Source organism: Odocoileus virginianus, chromosome 7, assembly GCF_023699985.2.
Source record: "Odocoileus virginianus isolate 20LAN1187 ecotype Illinois chromosome 7, Ovbor_1.2, whole genome shotgun sequence".
In the NCBI taxonomy this organism is placed as follows: Eukaryota; Metazoa; Chordata; class Mammalia; order Artiodactyla; family Cervidae; genus Odocoileus; species Odocoileus virginianus.
The window spans coordinates 25,305,980-25,327,602 of NC_069680.1; the positions used below are offsets into that span (position 1 = coordinate 25,305,980).

At 47.4% G+C, this 21,623-nt stretch overlaps 1 protein-coding gene and 2 pseudogenes across 1 annotated transcript in view; 1 reads left to right on the top strand and 2 right to left on the bottom strand.

Moving 5' to 3' along the window:
- GPR26 (G protein-coupled receptor 26) overlaps positions 1-1,658 on the top strand; it is a 33,996-nt gene extending 32,338 nt beyond the window's left edge. Inside the window, exon 4 of the mRNA XM_070470376.1 lies at positions 1,093-1,658. The gene's annotated coding sequence lies outside the window, so the exon portion shown is untranslated. The remainder of the gene's footprint in view (positions 1-1,092) is intronic.
- A 9,289-nt stretch (positions 1,659-10,947) lies between these two features.
- On the bottom strand, positions 10,948-12,233 carry LOC139029614 (polypeptide N-acetylgalactosaminyltransferase 11 pseudogene; annotated as a pseudogene).
- Positions 12,234-12,282: 49 nt separating this feature from the next.
- LOC110123021 (polypeptide N-acetylgalactosaminyltransferase 11-like) lies at positions 12,283-21,489 on the bottom strand (annotated as a pseudogene).
- Positions 21,490-21,623: the final 134 nt, after the last annotated feature.

Below are 21,623 nucleotides of genomic sequence, written 5' to 3' on the forward strand. Positions count from 1 at the left end.
GACCCAGTTACTTGAGCTTTGCTCGAAAACTCACTGCTGCTCAGATTCCAGAAGGAGAGCAGGAAGGACCTCGGAAGGGAAGAAGCCCCACATCTGATGATTGCCTGCAGTGTGCTGGGCCCTGTGCCAGGCACCTGCCACACGCTGACTGTGTGTCCCCCGCCCCCCCAGAATTCATGGGGGGTGCTTCCCTGGTAGCTCAGATGGCAAAGAATCTGCCTACAACGCAAGAGTACCCGGGTTCAGTCCCTGGGTCGTGAAGACCCCCGGGGGAAGGCGGTGGGAACCCACTCCAGTAAAGCACCAATTCTTGCCTGGAGAGATCCTTGGGCATCCAGGGCAGAGGGGCCAGAAGTCACATGTTGCGCCTAATCCGCGGCGTGAGGTCACGAGGAGGTGGTGAGGGTGCAGCCCTCGTGAATGGGACTGACACCTTTACAAGTAAGACCCCAGGGGGCTCTCTTGACCCTCAGCCACTGGGGGACACTAATGTGAACTAGAAGACACTTTCTGTGAACTAGGGAAGCAAGCTGTCACCAGACACTGAATCTGTTGGTGCCTTGATCTTGGACTTCCTAGCCTCCAGAACGATGAGAAATAAATTTGCACTGACTTACTGTGTGACCTCGGGCGGCTTAATTCTTACCCCTATGTTTCAGTTGAGGAACTGTGATGGTGAATTTAATGTGTCCACTTGACTGGATCGTATCCAAATATTTGGCTAAACATTATTTTCTGGTCAAGAAACTCCCTGCAATGCGGGAGACCCGGCTTCAATTTCTGGGTCACGCAGATCCCCTGGAGAAGGAACTGGCAACCCACTCCAGTATTCTTGCCTGGAAAATCCCATGGACAGAGGAGCCTGGCAGTACCACAGGCTGGCAAAGAGTTGGACACCACTGAGCAGCTACGTGATGTGATGTGATTGTTCTCTGGGTGAGTCTGCGAGTGTCTCTGGATGAAATTAGCATTTGGCTGGGTGGGCTCGGTCGGTTGGTTTACGCTCCTCAGTGTGGGTGGGTCACCGTTCAATCCATTGAGGGCCTGTTCTCTGCTGCGCTTAGTCGCTCGGTCGTGTTTGATTCTTTGCAGCCCCACGGACTGTATGTAGCCCGCCAGGCTCCTCTGTCCATGAGGATTCTCCAGGCAAGAATACTGGAGCGGGTTGCCATGCCCTCCTCCAGGGAATCTTCCCAACCCAGGGATCGAACTCAGGTCTCCCGCATTGCAGGAGGATTCTTTACCATCTGAGCCACACAGGAAAGCCCATTGAGGGCCTAAATAGATCAAAAAGGAAGAAAGAGAAATTTGCTCCTTCCTGCCTGATCGCTTGAGCTGCGACATGGATCTCCTCCTGCCCTCAGCACCCCCTGGTTCTCAGGACTCTGGACTTGAACTGAATTACACCACCATCCTTCCTGCTGGCAGATAGCACACTGTGGGGACTTTCCAGCCTCCAAAATTGCATGAGCCAATTCCTTATAATAAGTTTCCTTTCATACATAACAAAGATGTTATGATTCTGTGTGTGATTCTGTTTCTCTAGAGAATCTTTCTCTCACAATGGTTGGTGGATGCCACTGTGGGCAGTGCTGATATTGCCAATGGAAAGGAAAACTTGAATAAAAATGACTATTTACACAAGTCACATTGATCTTGACCTCTGGCTTATTTGATTTGACCTCGTACAAGGCTTTTTCCTCTCTCAGCTCTAAATTCCCAAGGAGGCGCAAGTGGTGAAGAATCCTCCTGCCAATGCAGGAGATGTTAGAGATTGGAGTTCAATCCCAGGGTTGGACACAACTGAAGTGACTCAGCATGCACACACACATGGTATAAGGTTAGACATATGTCATGGGAAAGCTTAGAGTCCAAAGATAGACCCCCACATATATGGTCCACGGGTTTCAACAAAGGTGCTAAGAGGGGTCAACAGGGAAAGGAGAGTCTTTTTATCAAATGGTGCTCAAAGATCCGAACATTCACATGCCAAAAGAAATAATGAACTTTAACCCATACTCCATCCTGTGCACTGTGCATGCATGCAAAGTCGTGTCCGACTCTTTGCGACCCCATGGACTGTAGCCCGCCAGGCTCCTCTGTCCATGGGATTCTCCAGGCAAGAATACTGGAGTTGGTTGCCATGCCCTCCTCCAGCGGATCTTCCTGAAACAGGGATTGAACTCTCATCTCTTGTCTCCTGCTTTGGCAGGCAAATTCTTTACCTCTGGCTCCACCTGGGAAGCCCTGAAACATGTTATTGACCCAAACATAAAGACTAAAAATGAAAAACTTCCAGAAGAAAATGTAGGAGAAGATCTTTGTAACTTTGGGGGCAAAAATGTCTTTGATAGAATACGAAAGGCATGACCATAAAATAAAAATCTGATTAATGGTCTGCATCAGAACACCATTAAGAAGATGAAAACAAGCTACAGAATGGGGAAGATATTTGTAATATATGTGTCTAGCAAAAAAAAAAAAAAAAAAATTGCATCCAGATTGTATAAGACAACCCAATAAGAAAGGGCAAAAGAGATAGACTCCTCCAAAGAAGTCTTTCATGGCTCACAGACACAAAAAGACATTCAACATTATTAGCCATCAGGACAGTGCAAATTAAAATCACAATGAGATGCCAGCACATAGGGAATGGCTGAAATTAGAGACCAAAAATACCAAATATTGTGAAAAAGAGAAAACAAATGGGACTCCCATACCTAATTGCTGGGAACGCAAAATGATGCAAGCTCTCTGGAAAGCAGTTTGGTCGTTTCTTATAAAGGTAATCGTACACTTATTATATAACCCAGTAACTCCACACCTGGATTCTTTCCTAGGATAAGTGAAAACACTTGTCTGCAGAAAGACGTATACAGTAGTGTTCATAGTAAATTTGTGATCACCCAAAACTTGATACAACCCACACATTCATCAACAGGCAGATAAGCAGCTGGGATATGTTCTGTAGGATTCCATGTATGTGAAATGGTTGACTTAAAAAAGACAAAACTAGTCTGTAGTGACAAAAAGTGGATCGATATTTACTTAGGTTTGGGGTAGCGGACACAATAAAGAGGCACAAAGAAGCAGCATTTTGGGAGAGATAGAAATGCTGTGTATTTAATTGTAGTGGCAATTCTCGGGTTTATTGTCTTAACTGATCAAACTGCATGCTTCTAATGAGTGCATTTTACATAAAATGTGAACATGTTTAACACAGCTGAACTGAACACTTGAAAATGGTTAACATGGTAATGCTTATGTTATTTGTTTTTTGCCATAATTTTTAAACAGAGAGCACATGGTTAAAAAAAAGATGCATTTTATTTCATATAAATTAAAGCTGAATAATGGCAATTTAACAAGTGAAGCTGTATATCTCTAAGATCTATTCTAGCTCCCAGAAATCTTGACAAATACTCAGAATTATTATTTTTTTAACCATAATGAGAATTCTTCACTTTTCCACAGTGCCCCATCTTCAGAGTCATCTTAAGATGTCTTCAGAAGTGGTCTTTAAAGTTTAACGTACTGTGGACTTGTTGGCAACCTGCCAACCCTATGGGCTCCTCCAAATAACATTTTTTAAAGGGAATGAACACGTAAAATTTTGAAAGAAAACAATCATATTAAAATTTTGCCAAAATGTTTTAATATATGTTTGCAGTATAGTTATGTATGTGCCTTGCTATTAACACATTAAATAACAAGGAATAGTGACAATCTCAGAATTTACTATCATTTCAAAAGATGAGCCCAAACAAGATTTGGAATATCTGTGTTGGGGTTGTTCAGTCATTCAGCTGTGTCCGACTCTTTGCGACCCCATGGACTGCAGCACGCCAAGCTCCCCGGTCCTTCATTGTCTTCCAGGGTTTGCTCAAACTCATGTCCATCGAGTCGGTGATGCCATCCAACTATCTCGTCCTCTATTGTCCCCTTCTCTTCCTGCCTTCAATCTTTCCCAGTATTGGGATCTTTTCCAATGAGCTGACTCTTCGCATCGGGTGGCCAAAATACTGGAGCTTCAGCTTCAATATCAGTCCTTCCAATGAATATTCAGGGTTGATTTCCTTTGGGACTGACTGGTTTTATCTCCTTGGAATATATGTATCAACTATAAAGTGATGTGAAGTTATCTGTGATTTCCATTGGTGATAAAGTTATAGGCTAATTAATACCCCCTATAATCTAATCCTCATTTGTAACTGAAGGTAATGCTAAAATTTTAGTGAAAACGAGGACATTTTCACCCAAATTCATAGACTGGATTCTGTCTGTGAAATGCAATTTGGGAGATGGGCAATAAGGGCGTGAGGAGGGTCCATCTAGAAGTCTCATGGAGGGCTGGTTTAACCTCCCTTCTCCTTTAAGTAGCTTCTCTGAAATGGGGTACAATGAGGGTCTCATGGATTCTCCCCACTCTGGAGTGCTCAGCTCCTGCAGAAACTGGCAAGCGCTGGCCGAAGGATGGGTTGGCTGAGTTCAGAGTGGTGTGAACTGGTGTCCAGGCTCTCCTGGAGGCAGGCTGGACCCAGGGCAAGACCCTTCCTCCCGCCTCTCACTCGGCTCTAGCGCCCCCAGGTGGGTTGCATCACAATGGCAGGACAGGACCACCCCCAGAGCCCCACCCCGACAGCCACCCCTCTGGCCCTCGCTGCCTCGAAGGTGGCCTCCACCCAGGGCCCCCAGCTTTGCCTTCAAAGTGGTTTGCTTTTTTGCCCTGAAAAATTCCCCAAAGAAACAGAAAGTGGTGGTTACCTGCTGAAATTCCTGATAGGTTTACCCTGGACCGAGGCCCAGGGATGGGAGTGGACCCAGCTTGGGTCACCGGGAAGCAGGTGAAGGGGCTGGGACCTGATTCAGGCTCAGGCTCTCTTCTCCCCTGAGATGCGGGGTGTGAAGGAGGCCTGGCATCACAGGGGGCCCCCAGGTACCCTGTCTCTGACACCCAGGTGGTTAGAGGTAGGGCGGGCCTCAGAGATCACCGGATATACTTTATAGATGGGAGAAAGGGAAGGAGGAGAAAGGAGGAGGCGCCGGACTACACTACCAGCTGGAGGTGACAAAACACTACTTTGGTCCTCAGTGGTTCCCAAGCCTGACCTGGTACCAGAATCCCCTGCAGCCATCGTTCTAAACACAACTCCTGCGACCAATCCCAAACCTCTGCCCAGGGGCCCAGCGTCTGCCCTATTGCTAAGCAACCCAGGCTCTCCAGTGTGTGGCCAGGATCAGGGACCATAGCCCTGAGCCATTCCCCGGTATGCCCTGGAAGGGGCAGGCCAGGACCTCTGGACCCTGAACTGGGCTCTCATGGTGTGCTGGGCAGACCGGAGGGCAGGAGAATGTTCTTCCCTTGGGGCGGGAGAACAGATCTCAAATAGGTGCTAGTTCAAGGAGAACCATAAGCCTTGAGCCAGTCTTTCCTTTTCGTTGGGAAAATCCAGACCTAAGAGATGCGGGGCAAGGGAGGGAATGGCAGGGAGACTTCCTTAGGTTTAGCATCATTTTAGCTCTCCGATTCTCTCTGTTAGGTCCAAAGAAGGTCAGAGGCTGCATCTTACTCATTTCTGTATCCCAAATTCCCAGCCCAGAGCTAGGTACACAGCAGGCACGAAATAAATGCTCCTGCAATCGAATTTCCATTATCAGCTATACTGCGTGAGGGGCGCTTTCACGACAGATTTTTTTTTTTCTGTCACCTCTTGAGTTTCCACAGACACCGGGAGTTGCTCAGAATGCTGCATTCCGAGTCAAAATGCTCATTATGACACATGCTGTTTGCAGTTTCCACAATCCCAGTCATTACCCCACAATGTGTGCAAGGAGGAAAACAAGCCGCTCTCGGAAACGCAGCCGTGTGGCCTAGGTCAGAGCCTTGCTGCCACAGGCAGTGACCTTTCTGGGCGCTTCTCTGTTGACCACGACCTGGCCAGTGGATCTTCTGCCGGACAAGAGCCAGTTATGTAACTGACCTTGCCAGTTACATCTTGGGCAAGGTCAAGAAGCCCAAGGACCCCAGGGGCGAGAATCACCACCCTCTAACCCTCCATATGCTAATTGCAGCCTGTTTATTTGCAACGCTGGGGAAGCTTTCAGTCATCAGGAGTGACATAGAAATCCCTCTCTTTGACATTTTCCCTGTTTATCTCATTAAAAAAAAAAAAGTAGCCGCACAGTACAGAAGTTTGCTCCTGGTCTCATTAGCTGCCTTCTCGTAATTGCAGGTTTTTAAGCAAGCTCAAGGCAGAGCCTCTGATGGAAATTAAACTCAAAGAGAAAGAGAACAAGAAAAACGCGTAGGAGTTGGATAATTGCATGCCTGTGTCTCTAGCGGTGGGCCCAGGCAAACAGAGCAGCATATGGGGTCTAAATTGAAGGAAAAATGGAAATGAAGCTCGACTCAAATGGTGATCGGAGCAAGTCCTGAGAACTGTTCTGGGCAAGCCTCTAGCTCTCAAGCTAGTGTTCGGTTTACCTGTTGATTGATTGGCTCTGACTTTTCCCCCCACCCCTGGACATCCTCTCTCTCTTCTTGGCCGGGAGAAGGTTCTGGCACCTGCTCCCAGGGCTGCAGGTCACTGGACACAAGCCAGGGAACACTTGGCCTGCACTTTCTCTCCCTGCCTCTCCCGTCAGCTGCACTCACTTTCATCCAATCAAATGCAAATCTAACCAGGTCATTTGAGGGCTCCGGACTCTCATAAAGCAGGTGCTAGATTTTTTTTTTTAAACCTGGAATCCTGCTTAGCTTGTCCTCCAGCATGGGCAAGAGGAAAAGTCATGGACTTCGGTATCAGAATTACTCGACATGGAATCCACTCATTGCCATCTTTGGGACTTTTAACCTCTCGGAGCCACCATCAGTAAAACAGTGATAACAACCCCCAAACTGTTAGAAAGAGCAAATGCACTATCTTTGGGAAGAGTTGGCACACAGTAGGCATTCCATGCATGTCAGCTTCCTTATTGTTGTTGTTCAGTAAGTCATGTCCAATTCTGCCACCCCATGGACTAAAGCACCCCAGGCTTTCCTATCCTTCACTACCTTCTGGGGTTTGCTCAAACTCACGTCCATTGGGTCAGTGATGTCAGCCAACCATCCCATCTTTGTCACTCCCTTCTCACCCTGCCCTCAGTCTTTCCCAGCATGAGGGTCTTTTCCAGTGAGTCAGTTTTTCAAACCAGGTGGCCAAAGTATTGGAGCTTCAGCCTCAGCATCAGTCCTTCTAATGAATATTCAAGGTTGATTTCCTTTAGGATAGACTGGTTTGATCTCCTTGCTGTCTAAGAGACTCTCAAGACTCTTCTCCAACACCACAGTTTAAGGCATCAGTTCTTCAGGGCTCAGCCTTCTTTATGGTCCAACTCTCACATCCATACCTGACTACCAGAAAAACCATAGCTTTGAATATACGGACCTTTCTCGGTTAAGTAATGTCTCTGCTTTTTAATACACTGCCTCCGTTTGTCTCAGCTTTTCTTCTGAGGAACAAGTGTCTTTTAATTTCATGGCTGCCTACTCAGCCTCCAATTTCCAAGGACTCCACAATGTCCTCTGAAGTGAAGGTCAGATTATTGGGGAGTTTGGGAATTGCTAGCTTTTCAGGGTTGTCTGTCTGGAAGAGACAGAGTGGCTCAGTGAGAGGAGACCTGTGGGTTTGAGTCCCCTGTGACCTTGGTCATGGTCCTGATCCTTTTGGGTCTCCATCTCCCTGCTGCCATCCCAGATGTGATGACACCGTTCCAGGCCAAAACTGCTCAGCTGACAAGGCTGAGTTCTGGGGAGTTAAGGTGTAAGAACAAGCTCTATAAACTGATAGAAGGAGACCTTTACCAGCAAAGTAAATCTTTAAAGTAAACGGCATCTTTAAAGTAAAGTAAATCTTTAAAGTAGGTGGTATTTAAGTAAATCTGTACTGGTAAAAGGAGATCAAATTGGTCTTTTATGGGAACAGGCAGCTCTGGAAACCCACAGAGGAACAGAATTCTCAAGAACTTTTATTGGAGACTCCATGTGGGCTGATGGCATGACTTTGGTGCAGCTGGTATGGGAAGAGCTGCGGCTTCGGAGCCTGAAGAATCTCGCTGACACGCACCTGCCGTGTGACTTCAGGCAGATTCCTTACCTGACGGTGGCAAACGGAAATACCTTGTGGTAATGGATGTAACGCTCTTTATAAACTGCCAAGCACCGATCCACCTGTTAGTTGTTCTGTCTTCTTCACTCTAGCTCCAAGGATCTCAGCTCAACACCATGTACTGGTTGGTACTTAGTTTAAAATCCCAGTAGAAGGGAGGATACACAGCCCCTCCCTGAAAGCCCATTTATGTCCAAACAGTCTTTGAAGCAATTAACCTCTACAAAATGGTATTTAATGCAGATCAGGGTCTGAGAATAATGGCTCCCTAAAGATAATCCCTGGAGCCCGTGAATATGTTACTTTATGTGGCACAAGGGACTTTGCAGATATAATTGAGTTGGGGATCTTAAGACAGGAATATTATCCTGGATTACTTAGACAAGCCTAATGTAATCATAGGGTCCCTAAAAGATGGCGAGAAGGCAGAAGCGGGAGAGTCAGGAAAGGACAAAGGAAGCAGGGGTCAGAGCCAGAGAGAGACTGAAAAGGCTGCGCCGCTGGCTTTGAGTGGAGGAAGGAGCCCTGGGAGGCAGGCAGCCCCTGAAGCTGGAGAAGGCAAGTGGGTTCTCCCCTAGGACATCCAGAAAGAGCGCAGTGCTGACATCTCGATTTCAGCCCATTGAGACTCATTTTGGACTTTGCAGCAACACATCTAGAAGACAATAAGTCTGTGTGGCTTTAAGGTGCCAAATTCGTGTAACTGATTACACCAGCAAGAAGAAAAAAATACACAGGTAAATGGAAACTTCTGCAGCTTGCATACAAAAATCCCAAAGCCCAGGCCCCACAAGGGAGAAACTTGTCAGCAGCTACACTGCGGAACAGAGCTTAATGACTAAATGTCATCGATGTGGCCCTGGTCACAGTGGCAGCTTTAGTGTCAAAGTCTTGTGGGGTTTTTTGTTTTTTTTTTAATGACCAGTAGAGTAACTCGCATGAGAGAGAGGACGTTTTACCCTCACTGAGGTCACTGGGTCACACAGAAACAGTGGGTTCATTCAACGAAAGACAGTTCCAAGACGGCATTACAAACTGGCTTATCTCCTAACTGCGAGAGACAGCAGGCATCACGGACTTTGCTGAAGAGCAAACTGGTGCCACTTTGCTGGGTGGCAATTTGGTGATGTGTGTTAACATTTTAAATGCACTTATCTTTCATTCAAGCAATTGCATTGCTCTAAACTTATCACACGGATAACCCGTACAAAGAGGGACGTGTAATGCAAGGACATTCATGGTTGTTTCGCTTGCAGTAGCAAAAGATGAGAAGATACCTAGAGTCCATCAACAGAGGACTGGTTTAATGAAATGTGGTTTTAAAAGAGTCAGGTGGGGCTTTAAATTCTGATGTGAAATCATCTCCAAAATTTATTATTAGGTTTAAGAAAAGCAAAGTGCAGAATAGTGTATGTAATACTTCTGCCTAAAAGAAATAATGTGTATACTTTGCAAGTGAGTAGAATTCTCTTGAAAAGCTAGGAAGCGGTAACATAACTGTCTCTTTGGGGAGGATTCCAGAGCCTGGAGGTCTGGCTTACTTGCCCTTCATCTTACTTTTATACTCTCACGTACCTTCACAATATATTAAAGAAAGAGAAGATGAAAAGGAAGGACACAGAGGTCCCTGACACCAGCTCATGGGTGGGGCTGTTAAAAGAACTGGAATGTGTGCTCTGCGTGGAGGGCAAGGCTGAACCCGTGGAGAAGATCTGGTCTTTGAAATAAGTAAGAATTTTCCAACATCGGAGCAGCCTGAAGGAGAACCAGGTTGCCTCGGTAAGGAACGAGTTCTCTGTGGCTGCTGGGCTGAAAAAGCTCAGGCTACAGGGATCTTTCCTTTTTTAATAAAAAAATTTTTATTAATGTATTTTTGGCTGCTCTGCATCTTCACTGCTTCCTGTGGGCTTTCTCTAGTCCCGGCGAGCGGGGGCTACTGTCGTGGGGAGCGGGCTGCTCACTGCAATAGCTTCTCTTGTGGACCACGGGCTCTAGGGCCCTCGGGCTTAGGTGTCCTGCAGCATGTGGGATCATCTCAGGCCAGGGATTGAACCCGTGTCCCCTGCACTAGCAGGCAGATTCTGCCTGTGGACCCACTGGACCACCGGGGAAGTCCCCGCAGGAATTTTTCTTGCAGGGCTGCAACAGGGTCTCGGGTTTTGGAAGACTTCATATAGTGCAGGAAATTTCATCTAGTTCCATACTATTATTTTTAGTAATAAAAGCCACTTCCTTGGTGGCTCAGCTGGAAAAGAATTTGCCTGCAATGCAGGTGACCAAGGTTCAATCCCTGAGTTGGGAAGATCCCCTGGAGAGGGAAAGTCTACCCACTCTAGGATTCTTGCCTGAAAATCTCATGGGCAGTGGAGCCTGGCGGGCTACATACAGTCCATGGGGTTGCAAAGAGTAGGACATGACTGAGCGACTATTTATTTTGGTAATAAAAAGGATCCTTTAAATGTAGATAGTCTTATAATTCACCAAATAATTTATAATAGTTAACTGCCTCTTAAATATAATCTTATAAATGATGCTTTCTGGAGTTGAAGGTAATGTGGATACTGCTGCTGCTAAGACGCTTCAGTCGTGTCCAACTCTGTGACCCCATAGACAGCAGCCTACCAGGCTCCCCCATCCCTGGGATTCTCCAGGCAAGAAGACTGGAGTGGGTGCCATTGCCTTCTCCGAATGTGGATGCAATCTGTTTAAAATTATCTATTTAGAACATGATGATAGAAGTGAAAAAATGTCTCCTATGAAGTCTTCTAAGAAAGGAAATCATAACAATTTCTCATCAGATAAATGCCCTTCCATTATTAAAATGGATTTAAATAAAGAAGCATAAATAGATTTGAATAAGCATGTCAATTTCCTGGTTTTTGTCCTTGTCTACAAACTTGACTCTTTATCAAGTTAAAATTGTATTCTGGTTTTCTGTCATAAGCAAAAAAGTTCCGTAACAGCAGCTCAGAAATAACCTTAATGTCTTGGTGAAGCCTACTTCTTCACCTCCTGGTGGTTCCTCTGTGCTTCAGTCCCCAGTGTATCTGCTGTCTTGCCTCCACTAAACTTCTCAGGCACCTCTGTCCAAGGAGGACATGTGTGATGAATCCCCATTCCAGCCACAGTGTCCACTTTAACCCTCCAAATGCCATCATTGTCAGGAGATGCCAACACAGGTCGACATAGCAACGCAGTATTTGTGACTCAGTGGATCAACCACTCTCAGGCACTGTCCAGCTGATTGCTGGCACAGCCAATTATTCTTCCCAAAGTCAATTGCTGGGTTCCTCCTGACCCATGACACTTCATGAGCCTCTTGATGAACATGTTTCTGACATATCCAGGCAAGGGAGATTATTTAAAACCAATCCATGCTCTTCATTATAAATTCAGATCAGACTTGAGTCCCATAGCCACACCCCTTAAGCACTCCTAGGCCTCCCTCCCGACTTAGGCAGCCCTGGGTCACCAGACACTTACTGATCTGGAGGTGATAGAGCCTTTCTCATTGAATAGCTTTGAGCAGTTTCAGCCTTTTATTGATAAAATTGGGTTGCAAGGGTTTGGCATGGGGCTCAGATATATGCATCTCTTGGTAAACATTATCCAAATATCATTGAAGTGATTTACAACCCAACTTCCTCCCCAGTTCAACATGCTTGTTGATATTTCCAAAGCTTTTGGACCCCAGGTCAGGTCTTATGGAAAAGTACTACTTCTCATATTCATCCAGATAAACATGAGCCAGTCTCCTCATGCATGTCACGACATCCTGACCTTCAGGAGAACTGTATGGTCGTCTTTTCCCAAACATGTGTCCAACTTTCGAGCAAGGGATGAAGAAGGGTTGATCTCCACCATCCAAATCCAACACGGTATTTCTAAATTTTCTCCTTCCTAGATATTTGTGCCATTGTCACTGTCCAGTTCAATGAAATAGTTTCTGTTCAAGGAAAACAATTTTCCAGCAACTGTAGGTGATTTCATTGGTAAAGTAGCTCCCGCTGATCCCCCGAGCTTGGAAAAGGGAATAAGATCCCATCTGAAGGGCAGCCCCAAGTTGAACCCTCCCCACAACGCAGGGGATTAAAGTGATGTGAGGGTCAACACTGATGGTGTTGGTCACCAGGCATCACATCACAGTTGCTCTGACCCGAACATATTCATCTAGTTCTTCATCCAAATCGCTGTTCACAAGAAAAACTTCCTAAAGAAGCTGGGCTGGCATGTGGTCTAGGAGGCTGTGGATGGCCCGGAGCCAGGCATACAGACTTCATTGTAGAAACAAATAACACCACCAGCCGCTCACACATCCATTGAGTCAGACTTATCTTTACACGCTGTGTTCCTCGTGTGTGGCACATCTCTCCAATAGCCAAGCCCTTACTCAGAAGCTTACGTAAGGCATGCTTCTGATAACCCAGGTCTCTCAACGCCTGATCACCTTCATTAAAAATTGTACCCAATGAAGAAGAGAATTTCACATCATCTTTCGTCTGGATCTTCAATGTGGTTATTTATGACATAATCAATTTTGTTTGCTTTGAATTGTCATTCTAATATTCAACTTGGACCTCGAGTTAAACAGGGATAGAATTTGGTGTGGGAGGTGGGGGTTGATGCAGAGTGATCCATGGGAGCCAGACACCTTGATAAACCCATTCTTAAGTGGCTGAGTCACTTCACTGAAGTTGAAATAAACTAAAAGCAAAACCATCCAGGTCGCAGTTATAAAAGGCCATCCACATGGTGACCCTTCCCTCTGTAGACCCAGCGTAGCTGAAGGGCCTCTTTCAACGTCCTGGAGCAGAATCTGCTGGAGCCATAAACTGGCGCTGGAGGCTGGGCCTGGACTGGCGAGGGAGTGAGAAACTCTGGGGATGCAGTCTTAGGCTGGGGGTTGGGGGCGGGGTCACACTTCTGCGGTTTCACCCCGAGAAGCCTGGCTCCAAACTGGCATCATATGAGGAATTTTACATCTCCTTGATGCCTCCCGCCTACCAAGACCAACTGAATCAGAGCCTGGAGTCTGGGCTTCATTCTGGCCACATCCACACCTGTCCCATGCGGAGCTCAGATTGTCCAAAACTTCGGTCTGATCATCTCACAACCCTTCCAGAACGTTCCAGTGGATTCCCACTGTACGTAGGACAAAGACCATGTCCTTGTGAAGGCCTGAAGCCCCTCTGAGTTCTGTTCTCCACTGGTCTTTTTCATTCATTCATTCATTTTTGGCTGTGCTGGGTCTTCCGGGTTTGCGTGGACTTTCTCAAGTTGCGGCGAGCAGGGGCTACTCCGTGTTGTGGTGCCCAGGCTTCTCACTGTGGTGCCTTCTGTCGTGAAGCACAGGCTCTAGAACTTGTGCTTAGTAGTTGGTAATGGCCTTAGTTACCCCAGAGCATGTGGAATCTTCCCAGACTAGGGACTGAGCCCGTGTCCCCTGCACTGGCAGACAGATTCTTAATCACTGCACTTCCAGAGAAGTCCATCTCCACTCATCTTGCCCTGTCATTCACTCACGTGGATGCAATCCAGCTGCCCACCACCATGAACTTACCGGAAGCACCGCTAGCACGTTTACTGTGCCTCTAGACTGCCCCTGGTTATTATTTTTCAGTTTGATTAAAAACACAGGTGCACATATTACTTCTTTCAGGTGTTATCTAGGGGCAGAGACAGCCACTTCTCCCATTACAGAAATCATGTACCAAGAATAATGATTGTGTCTCAGAGGACTCTGACTACATCACTTCAATAAAGTCAAAGCATTTACATTGCTCTTAAGGAAATCGGGTGTGAACAAGAATGACTGACTTGTTAGGGGAGGTGCCAGCTCTGGATGGAAACTCTGCCAACCGTGATGAAGAGTACAGGGGTGGGAATGATGGGTCTACCGTAAATATGCCAAGTCTGAGATTCAGAGGGGACTTGGGTGGACAAGTCCAGTGTGCAGTTGGTTGGATGCTCTTTTGAAGAAGTGGGGAGGGTTCTAGGATAGAGACAAGGCTTCAGAAGCATCACGATTTAGGAAGTTGTTCAAACTATTTGAGTGACAAGGTCACACAGCAAATGGGTGTTCAGTGGATGTTTCTGGGGCAGGTGGAGGCAAACAGAGAGAAGATGCAGAGAGAAGACCATGGGAGCCTAAACCAGGGAGTGGAGAAGTTTAGAGAAAGACAATGAGGCAAAAAAAAAAAAAAAAAGATGAGTAGGATGAAGCCATCTCAATAATCCAGGCCGGAGGAATGAGGAGTCTGCAGAGACTGGGTCAGGTACCAGCTGAGGAGCAGGATGAGGTGGAGGTCAGAGAACAGAAGACAGAGCTGAGAGCAGGGCCTTGACAGTTGAAGCGGCTGCGCACCTCTGCACGTTAAATAAAGCTAAAAAAATAATAAAGACTAGTGTCCCTGCTTTCCAGCTCCTCTCTGGCCCACAGGCTTCTTTTTCCAACCTCATAGCGTGTGAGGTGCATGCATGTGCTGTGCTGAAGTCACTTGGCTTTCAGATTCTTGCCTTTCATCTATTTAAAGCAAAAAAAAAAAAAAAAAGAATGTAAAGGCATCCAGTATCAGCCAGGGTTCTCCGAGGAAATAAAACCAAGTGTATGAAGAGATTTATTTTAAGAAGTTAGAGCATGTGATCACGGGGGCTAGCAAGTTTGAGCTTCGCAGGGCTGGCAGGCCAGAAACGCAGGCAGGAGGAGTCACAGCCCTGAGATGGAATTTCTTCCTCTTCGGGAAACCTCAGTGTTTGTTCTTCAAGCCTCCGGCTGATTGGATGAGCAGCCTTTGCCCTTACTGAGGGCAATTATCTCCTTTATCTGCGGTCGTCTGAGCATAGATGTGAACCACATCCACTTCCCAGCAACACCTAGGTTAGTGTTTAATTAAATATCTGGCTGATGAAGACAAACCATCTCACCTCCTAAATCATGAAAACTGCCGGTCTCCTGCTCCAGGCAGACTTCTGATGAATTGTAGCATTTGTTTAATAAAATACTGGAAAATGGAAGGGTGTGAGGGTCCTCCTGGTGTGTGTGTGTGTGTGTGTGTGTGTGTGTGTGTTCAGTCGCTCAGTCGTGTCTGACTCTTTGTGGCTCCATGGACTGTAGCCCGCCAGTCTGCTCTGTCCATGGAATTTTCCAGGCAAGAATACCGGCATGGGTTGCCATTTCCTACTCCACGGGATCTTCCTAACCTAGGGATCCAACCCACATCTCTTGTGTCTCCTGCATTGGCAGGCGGATTCTTTACCGCTAGCACCAATAAGGTCCCTCAAATAAGATGTGAAAAACCAAAAGAAGCTGAAATTCAATTTTTCAGACTATGTGTTTCATCTCCTTCAGGATTCCACCCCCCACTCCCCACCTGCGCCCCACAGAGCCTGTGAGATACAAGGAACCGCCTCATTTATCCTGCAGAGTTGCCACAGGGACTTCTCTGGGCGTGTTAGCAGGAGGCACCTTTACAATCACAACTGGGAGCTGATCACTCCCACGCTCCGATCTTCCGGTGTATTTAACAAGACTAAATAGGTCCTCTGAGCTGGCTGGTTTTTCCCGCCTATTTTCTCCTGTCAACCTGTCAGCAACATGAGCGGATGAAAATTTAGGGTCTAACCTCTACCATCACAAGGATAGTGAGGTCCCCTGAAACACCCACACAGCCACCTCTGAATGATCCTCTTCCTCCCAACAGAATATGGCTGATCCAAAGTGAATCCGATTGCAGGATTCTGGCACTCAACCTGGTCTGCACTTTGAGTACTTGCTTTAGGTCAGGATGGAGGGCCCAGGAAGCTGAAAGGGCATCTCTGGGATTCAGGTGGCACTAGTGGTAAAGAATCTGCTTGTTTTCTCCTCTACACTGCAGGAGACATAAGAGATGCAGGTTTGATCCCTGGGTCAGGAAGATCTCCTGGAGGAGGGAATGACAGCCCACTCTAGTATTCTTGCCTGGAGAATCCCATGGACAGAGGAGTCTGGTGGGCTGTGGTCCTTAGGATTGCAGTCAGATGCAACTGAAGCAACTTAGCATGCATGCACGCAGATAAATAAAAACAGGAAGCTTACCACCCAGGGCTGGGGTGAGGGTGAGGCTAGTGAGGTGCTGGGGACCACAGGAATTTAAGGAGGTGCTCGTTTTGAAATCCACGACAGCTTTGCATTAACACTGCAAAGTGAATGTTTCCTGAAAACGTACACCCTAGGTGCCTCACTCCAGTACTGGCCCTGATACCAGCAGAACATCCCCACTGAGGAACTGCTCATGGATATGCAGGTTTGGGACTGGTCCCCAGAGTCATGTTTGGAATGATCACTCCAGGTGATCCTGGGGCCTGGTCAGGCTTGGAAACCACTATCCTAGGACCAAAGTGTGTATTGTCTCCTCCAGCTTCTGGTGTTGGCAGCTGCTGTGGGTCATAGTTAGGATACTGACCTTTACTCCATATGTGCGAAGAGGAAGCCACTGAGGGCCTTATGGAAGAAGAATCATGTTGTGTGACTTGGGTTTGAAAAGAATCACTCTGGCTGTTTGGATTGAGAAATAGATGGAGGTGGGGCAGAAGTAGCGAGCATGGTCTGTAGCAGATACGGCTAGACATGAAGTGATATTTGTCCATCAGATCTGGAATTGTTTGGAAAAGAAGCACCAATGAGGTGAACCTGGAGGTGGTCTGGGGGTGAGAGAGAAAGAGGGAATCAGGTTGGATGACTCCAGGACTTTTAGCCAGAGCAACCAGAAGGACAGACTCTCCACTGACCTGGTGTGGGGAAAGACGTAGGAGAGGCAGGGGGTGAGGCAAGGTCAGGGGCTCGGCTGGCTGAGTCTGAGATGCCCAGGTCACTCCTAAGTGGGGATGTCCCACAGACAGAGGAGTAGACGGTCTGAGTTCAGGGGAGTGGTCTGGACATAGACACCAATTTTGGAGTCATTGAAGGCGTGAGATGAGCAGAATTGGAGAAGGGAAGGGGCCTAAGATCTGAGTCCTGCCCCCTACAGCCCCCAATCTCAATGATGAGTGTGTGATCCAATAACAACGCGTGGATATTGGTGGGGACTTTTAAAATCACTCAAAGATGGTTCACATCCTCTGTCTTAGCAGATACTGGGTGAATGCTTTTTATGTGGCTGCACATAAAAAGCCTCCACGGTCCAGTTCTAAGCCACGTCCCCAGCCCCCTGGGGCCAACCTTGCCAAGCCTGCTCTGGCCTGATCCTGCCATCCCATTCCTCCCCCATCCCCTGCTACTCCCCTTCCTCTCTTTGAAGAACTCTTCCCATTTCTCCAGCTGACAAGTCCACCTCACTCAGGAACCAGATCACAAGTCCCCTCCTACATTAACAGAGTTTTAGGGGCTACAAGTATCAGGAAACAGCCCCAGTCTAGGTTGGGGAAAGAAGTGGGGACATGATGGGCTTCAGTTGCTAAACCACAGCAGGGAAGAGAGAGGCCAGGCCAGGATGGGGGACTGTGTGGTCAGCAACTCTGAGGAGGGGTAAGTCCTATGAAAAGTCGCATGCCTCATTCCCTGAGTATTTGAAGCAAAATAGGGAGTTCGACAGGTCTTTTCAAAATGCGCCAGACTTTCCCGGCCCCAGGCAGGCGGCTCTATTCTCTGGCTCTGTAGCCCTTTGCAGCTTGTTCACTCTGATTCCTGGCTTGTTGTCAGCCTCCCCGTGTAGACTGTGAGCTTGTGGAGGGACAAAGTTGCATTTACTGAGCAGCGTGTGGATCAGTGGCCAGAGAGCAATAGGTGCTCAGTAAAGAGACTGTGGTGAAGGAGACACAGACTCTGAGATGGAGCAGGTGTCCCAGAGACACACAGACTCTCATCTCTGCTCCCAGACCACATGCATCCAGGTTCTGGGAGACCAAACTCACAGCTCCTACCTTTGCCTCTGGAAGACCAAGTGCTTGTCCAGGTTGTCTGCATCCACATAACTGAAACTTTGACCTTAAAGATTAAGAAATACCAGCTACCCAGTAACCCAGCCAGCCTTCAGCAGTAGAACCCCATTAATAGGAGGATTTGTGGTCCACTGTCCTGGAGATTTCTCCTACATCATCCACGGCACGCATGGTGACTTTTCATTGTGATTTCCAGGAGTGCATGTGTCTCTCAAGAGGCAATCACTTGTGCACTTGTGGATATAGAATTTCATGTCTCTAACATACAAGCATTTGTATTCACACACACACACACACACATCCCTCAACACAGAAGATGCATAAGAACAAGAACTGCCAGTCTCCTGATTGCATGGGAAGGTGCTGAGTCTTCCGAAGCTACCTCTGTCTGGACCGCCGTCTCCATGGAAACCTTGAAACCAGACAGGACTAGGCCAGGCTGAGTTATTTGTCTCCTAAATAAGGAGCCACAGCAGAGTCCAGGCCCTGCGGCTAAGAGTTAATAAGATGACAACCTTTCAAATAGACAAGCACTACACTTCTCTGCCTCTAAATACTGGGCTGCATAGAGCAGAGACAGTCCTTCAAATAGAGCCAAATGCACTTCTGCGTGAATATAATCTGTGCTAGGACCAAATTCAGGCTGGTGTCTTCAGAGACAGGAATATCAATTCATATGATATAGATACTGTTCAATAGCACTAACAGAAATAAAATAATAATAGCCGTCCATAGTCGAGCACTTACTCTGTGTCAGGCACTGGATGTAATAATTTACCTAAAATTATCTCCTGTAATCCACAAGGATAGACGTCGCTATGGTTACATAAACACCCTCAGGGTTCCCAGTCCAGTGGTCCCCTCCCTCTGCTGGGGTCTCCGGACATCCAGTTGTAGCTGACTATTGCTTGGATCCGCTCTGCCCCGCACCATTGCCCTTTTCCTGGTAACCACACTTTGGTCTTCCTTGGAAAAGGCACTTCCCTGCTCTCTGTCTGGGTTGACAGGCAGAGCTGACTGCCTCCCAGTTCCAGGGCTGGATGTGCGACCCAGGTCTGGTTGGCCGCTCCTTCCTTGACTACGATCATACCAGTTCATGGATGGACACTTGGCCTGAGTCAGTCCTGTGAGGATGTAGGTTTGGAACTGCTAGACACCTGTTCGGGTTGTTTATCACTATATAACAAGCCACCCCAAAACTTCGTGGCTTAAATCAACAATTATTATCTCTCAAGATTTTGTGGCTCTACTGGGATCATCATGGAGGTACTTCTGTACCATGTGGTGATGTCTGGGCTGTACTCACCTGAGGGCTCTTTTTCACCACCCAGGGCTGGGGCAAGCGTGAGGCAAGCGAGGTGCCAGGTGTTCAGTCACTCAGTCGTGTCCGACTCTTTGTGACCCCGTGGAATGCAGCACGCCAGGCTTCCCTGTCCATCACCGACTCCTGGAGCTTGCTCAAACTCATGTCCATCGAGTCGGTGATGCCATCCAACCATCTCATCCTCTGTCGTCCCCTTCTCCTCCTGCCTTCAATCTTTCCCAGCATCAGGGTCTTTTTCAATGAGTCGGCTCTTCACATCAGATGGCCAAAGTATTGGAGCTTCAATTTCAGCATCAGTTCTTCAAATGAATATTCAGGGTTGATTTCCTTTCAGATTTACTGGTTTCATCTCCTTGCAGCCCAAGGAACTGTCAAGAGTCTTCTCCAGCACCACATTTCGAAAGCATCATTTCTTTGGCATTATCTAGGTTGGTTGGTCATAGCTTTTCTTCCAAGGAGCAAGCGTCTTTTAATTTCATGGCTGCAGTCACCATCCCCAGTGGTTTTGGAGCCCAAGAAAATAAAGCCTCTTTCATCTTCATCAAGAGGCTCTTTACTGAGCTAGAACATCCAAGATGGTGTTGATGTTGACTGTTAGTAGAGAGATTTCTGTAGGAAAAGGGAAGCAGGAACCTGGGGCACAGTGAAGAGTCCCCAGCTCTCTGGTTGGACTGCCTGCACATGAACCACTGGAGTGGGACCGTGGAGTGTGTGGTGAGGAGCTCTAGCTATGGGCAGGCTCTCCTGCAGGCATTTAGGTCCAGCCCAGGGCACGCAAGGAGTGCGTGTCTTTGGGGGATACTCAGCAACAGACTATCCTGCTTGGGGACCCCATGTCCATTTGCCTCAGGGAACTCTGGCCCAGCCAGTATCCTCTCTCCAGTCTTCCTGGACTGTAGGTTTTGTCTGAAAACTAATATGGCACCTGTACTGTCTGTTGATCATCACATACCACCTCAGCCTCGAGCTCACCTGTGGATCAACTGGTTCTAAAGCACAGGTAAAGACACATCTCTCTGCTCTAGGATATCTGACTGCAGGAATTTTTCAACACTGCCAAGACATTTCCATGGAGATGATGCAAAGTCGTGTCCCTGGTTTCTAAAACTGAATTTACCCTTGGTCAGGTTCAGGGTCAGGAGATGAGAAATCAGCAGGAGGGTGGAGAAGACAGGATGACCTATGGTGCTACTCAGGACTATGCTTTTATCCTTCCCAAGACCCTCAAATGGCGTCCTCGTTCAGGCTCTCCTGTACCCTGACCCACAGTTAGAACCATCTTGACATTGCAAAGTACAGTTTACAGAAAAATTCCTCATTAAAAAAGCAGACCCACAGCCTGAGTTTTGATGGCAGAAAGGTACTGTTACAGGTTCAAGCATTCTTCTCTTCCTCTGATTGTCTCAGATAGTCAGGAAAGACACTCCATGGGCTATGCAAAAGCTCATCAATAGATTGAGAGGATTTGGAAAATATAACCTAACAGGGTGCCACTGTGAACTGAAGTGGAAGCAAGACCAAAACCAAGGAAATATGTCATCTGAGCCTGTTCCTTCCTCATCCAGTTTTCCCCAAGACCCTGCTGCCCTCTTCTCCCTGAAATGGCATGTCCTCCAGGGACCTTAAATGTCAAAGGGGAAGGGGCCTTCCCAGGGTCACAGTGGGGCTAGAAGAGAGAAGAGTAGGCCTGGGATGCCTGCCCACAAAGGCTGTTCTGTAACACCAACATGGGGGCTATTCTAATTCAGAGAGTGGTTAACTTGGGGGCTCACACATGCATCCCCACCCACCCCCACACAGCACAGGCATGGTGTACACCGTTCAGGAAGGAAGACACATTTCCTCGTATGAAATCTCAGGAATCAGACTCAAAGACAATCCTAGTGCCTGAAGGGAACACAGAGGCTCAATGATAAAAGACAGTTTCATCAACATCACCTATAAGAACCTGATGCAGCCAAGACCAGGTCACGGTGTTCCACTCCCAGACAAGCTCAGGGTCAACAGAGTGGACATACCTTCCACCAGGGACACGGCGGTCAACAAAGCTGCAAGGATCCCAGTCTTCACGGGGCCCATAGGCTGCTTCTGCAGGCCAGCCATCCTCTTTTTCTGGGAACAGGACTCAGTTTCCCTTTGTAGAACTACGCTCTCCCCCAGTTCTCTAACCATGATCTTAGGATGAGTGCGATCCCCTCCCCTGGCCCTGGAGGTGGTGGATGTGTGACCTAGGCCTG